This window comes from Protomyctophum parallelum (assembly GCF_964188405.1).
Source record: "Protomyctophum parallelum genome assembly, chromosome: 8".
Classification (NCBI taxonomy): Eukaryota; Metazoa; Chordata; class Actinopteri; order Myctophiformes; family Myctophidae; genus Protomyctophum; species Protomyctophum parallelum.
Window position 1 is genome coordinate 9413381 of NC_139703.1, and position 4615 is coordinate 9417995.

The following is a 4615-nucleotide window of genomic DNA, read 5'->3' on the forward strand; positions in this document are numbered from 1 at the left end:
GTAAAGTGGGCTGTTATAGCGCCACCATGAGGCCGACCTATAAAATTATAATTTTAATTAATTTTAGTGATAATTAAGAAATATCCCTAAAAGTTTTGTAACTATAGTGATTACAGTCTCCGAGGAAAAAATACTTGAATGTGATTTTTTGCCTTTTCCCATTCATGTCAATGGGGAAATTTAATTCACTAATAAATTCATATCAATTAAACTATACAACATTTCTCTTAACAAAATACAAGCACACGATTCCCGATTTTTCCGGTCAATTTGACATATGGCTCAAGTGCGTACAGCGTACAGTGTGGGAGGTATAAAGCGACAAAAAAAAGACTACTGTGAAATAATAATAAAAATAACTAGAAAGCAGTTCCTGTAGAAACTGCGTGGGCTCGCGTAAAATGCTTTGTATAAAGTTATTGCCGTGTCAAGTTTGAAACTCGGGGACCGGAGTAATGGTGTTACCATTGGTGGTCTAAGTCCATAATCAAAATTTCTGGACTGTAACATATTGTAAAGAAAAGTAGAAAATGTATTAAAGCTGAAGTAAAAGTTAAAAAAGTATGAACATTTGTAAAAACTATAGTTTAAGCATAAATAACTGCATAAAGCGGAAATAAAGTATGTGGAAGTAGTATGATGCCCAAAAAGGGGCAGAATAAAGTAAGTAAAGTATTACTGTCTACTAATGATTTGTAATGTATGAATAATGCTTTACAATGTATTCTTGATGAATCAAGAAAAGGTAAAAAAGAAAAAAAATAGTCAATCCAATGGAGTATACATATAAAAGCATTCATGAGCTTAACAGAAATAGCATACTTTTACATGTAAAAAGAAGGTTCAAATAGCATATAGGCCTATCTTTAAAAGCATAAACACAATGATTATTGATAATGGTCTAAGATATTTCTTAAAAAAAATATTAAGATAAAAAATATTAAGTTCTTTATTATTATTTTTTTCCTTTTAAGTTTAAAAAAAAGTTAAAGTTTTAATTTTTTAATGTTTTTAATTTTTTTTAATTTTTTAATTTTTTAATCATGCTAATGCTAACATGCTAATGCTAACATGCTAACATGCTAATGCTAACATGCTAACATGCTAATGCTATCATGCTAACATGCTAATGTTAACATGCTAATCCTATCATGCTAATGCTAACATGCTAATGCTAACATGCTAACATGCTAATGCTAACATGCTAACATGCTAATGCTATCATGCTAACATGCTAACATGCTAATGCTAACATGCTAATGCTAACATGCTAATGCTAACATGCTAATGCTATCATGCTAACATGCTAATGCTAACATGCTAACATGCTAATGCTAACATGCTAATGCTAACATGCTAACATGCTAATGCTATCATGCTAACATGCTAATGCTAACATGCTAACATGCTAATGCTAACATGCTAACATGCTAATGCTATCATGCTAACATGCTAACATGCTAATGTTAACATGCTAATGCTAACATGCTAATGTTAACATGCTAATGCTAACATGCTAACATGCTAATGCTAACATGCTAACATGCTAATGCTATCATGCTAACATGCTAATGTCAACATGCTAATGTTAACATGCTAACATGCTAATGCTATCATGCTAACATGCTAATGCTATCATGCTAATGCTAACATGCTAACATGCTAATGCTAACATGCTAATTTTTAAGTTTAATTTTTTTTAATTTTTTTCAATTTTTCCATTTTTTTCCATTTTTTTTATTTTTTTAATTTTTTTTAATTTTTTTTAATTTTGTTTTTATTTTTTTATTTTTTTTTAAGTTTTTTTAATTTTTTTATTTTTTTGAAAATATTTTTTTATAAACGTGTGTGTGTGTGTGTGTGTGCGTGCGTGCGTGCGTGCGTGCGTGCACTTGCGAGAGCTGTGTAAAGGCCAGCCAATAGGAAGACAGGGTGTGTGTGTGCGTGCGTGCATGCGTGCGTGCGTGCTCTTGCGAGAGCTGTGTAAAGGCCATCCAATTGCACAAATAGCAGACCTACAAGCCCACAAGGTATCGCAGAGCAACTCATTGAGATCTTGTAACTTTAATTTCAGCCCTGTAATTAAGCTCTTATATGTCTCAGCTGTGGAAGTGTAAAAGACAAACAAGTGGCGCGCAACTTGAAGGTCTTGATCTTGAATGATCCTGAATGGGGGGAAACTATGCCCGAACAAATTGCTCTATCGCAAAAAGTAAAAGTCGAATGCAAATAATTTTTTCGCTGTGAGTGGCCTGAGATATTGAGGTACACCATGTGCGATTGTGGTGTTGGTACGATCGAAAATGTGGTTATAAGAGCGAGTTAAGAATTGTCATCGCGATAATTTCCTCGTAAGGATTTTACTATGGAGGTCAATGAGCAGATTGACTGTATTTGTGTCACTTAAAAGGCCGTAGTTCACATTCTGTATGTCTCTGTGTTTTGGTGGTCACATTGTGTGAAAGAGGACATGTGTGGCTACAAAATGACCAAAGGACATGCGTGTAAAGTGAATATCTTGGCCGGGACGGCAATTTGTTTGGTAAATTTTCAAGGAAAGATTTTCTGTTCTACGCACTCTAGTGAAAAAAGCCCGCACTCTAAGTTGGCACTAATTAGGCGAAACGGCCTGCGATTGAACTGCGATTTCGGAAAAAACGTTTAACGTATTCGAATACGGTTTGAACCACGAAAAAGTCCAGAGTCGTGTGAGCTTTCTAAAGTTTAAATCACGTTTCTACGACAAAGTATGCCAGAGTAATGAGGCTGCAAAAGTGAGGTTGATTTAGAGATAAATCCCATACATTGTCAATGGGAGGAAAAAACTATAAATAAAGTTAAATATTTTAAAAAGTATAAACTTTTTCAAAACAACTTTTTCACCAATTAAAGTTCAAAGATAGATGAACATTATAAAGTTTGAATGAAGTTTCAAAGTGAAAGTATGACGGAGTAATAAGAGCTCAAAAAAGTTAACTGTGAAAAATGGGACCTTTCTTCCATCGACTCTCACTATAAAGAATGTAAAAAAAAGTTAAAAAGTTAAAAAGTATAAAAAGTATAAAACTTTGTAAAAAAAAAAAAACAAGCAACCATCACTGCAAAGAGCCGAACAGTTTGAACTTTGAACTAAATTTCTAGTATAAAGTATGCGGAAGTAGTTAGGTGCCAAAAAAAAGGGTGGAATAAAGAAGAATAAATAAATATAGGCTGGCAATAACTATTGTGTGCTCGCTGTGGCGAGCCCACAATAAAGTGTTACAATTACTAGAGTCTGGTTGCCCCTTTTGGGGCAACCACACTAAATAGGAGTATGAATCGGCCCTGAGGGGGTTCCAGGTGACCACCATGATGGAGAGATTTAAGTTCTGGGTCTTAACGCCCAAAGGGTTGAGACCGTTTTTAAAGGTAGACCACACCAATGCAACTCATTGAGTTGAGAACCTGTGATATATATATTTTTTAAAACAGTTGTACAAAAGTACAACTACAGTGTGTGTGTGTGTGTGTGTGTGTGTGTGTGTGTGTGTGTGTGTGTGTGCGATAAAGCATGCAGTAAGTTATAATATTATTAGTATATTATACTTATATTTGTATATTTGTACAAATGACGCTACACTTCCACGTGGTCGGCCTGATGCGTGCGTGTCGTACAGGGCGGTGTCACGCACCAAAAATAAGAGATCTTCAAGCTCACGTCTTGTTGACGGGGCCATTTATACGACACAGTAGGCTACAGGTGGAGACGACAGAACTCTAATGAAGGTTCTTCAAAGTACAAAGTACTTTTTCACTGCCTCTCGTGTAGATTCAGCACTTTTAACTGATAGAATAGATCATGTCGATATAGACGTAAATTCTTTAGTGATGTATTATTGCTATTAAACCATATAATCTGTGCACGAGTGTGTAGAATAGATGTTGTATGGCAGGATTAGCCTAAATTACACTCATTTGGGGAAAGATCCAAGATGGCGCAGCAGGGTATGAGCACGTTAGATTTTGCATTTGTAAATGTTCAGAGCTATTGTAGGGCAGGGGGGTTTGGCGCGCTGGACGAGTTCTCTTAGACTCTCGTAGAATGAAAATGTCAGAATCGATAAATACATCCACGAGGGTCTAAAGTTTATTGTCTGTCAATGTTGTATTGGTCTGAACAATTGTTGTTATATGAGAATGTTTTAAAACTAATTAAATAAATGAAAAAGAACAAATCCAGATGTGAAGCTTCTTTTTTTTCCAGTTCAAGTTCAAGTTTATTGGTCATTTAAAATACACACACCTTATACAATGTATTCAGGGTTTTCTTTTTTTGACCAAAGGGGAGTGTTTGGCAGAAGCCTCAGCTTATAGTGCCAGCCCTTTTAATATTCAAAATAGCTATAGACAGGAAAAATAAATACAACAAAACAAACAAACAAACAAAACAGAGAGAAAAAACAAAACATAACAAAACAAAACAAGACAAAAACAAAACAAAACTTGGCCTACTGAGGTTGTACGGTTTCTCGCTGATCGCTCCAGCGGTGGTTGTGACATTTATTTGTGCAAAACAGATACAATTTGACATACTATAGTGTGCCATTTTTTACATGGAAAAACTGACACGGAAAAC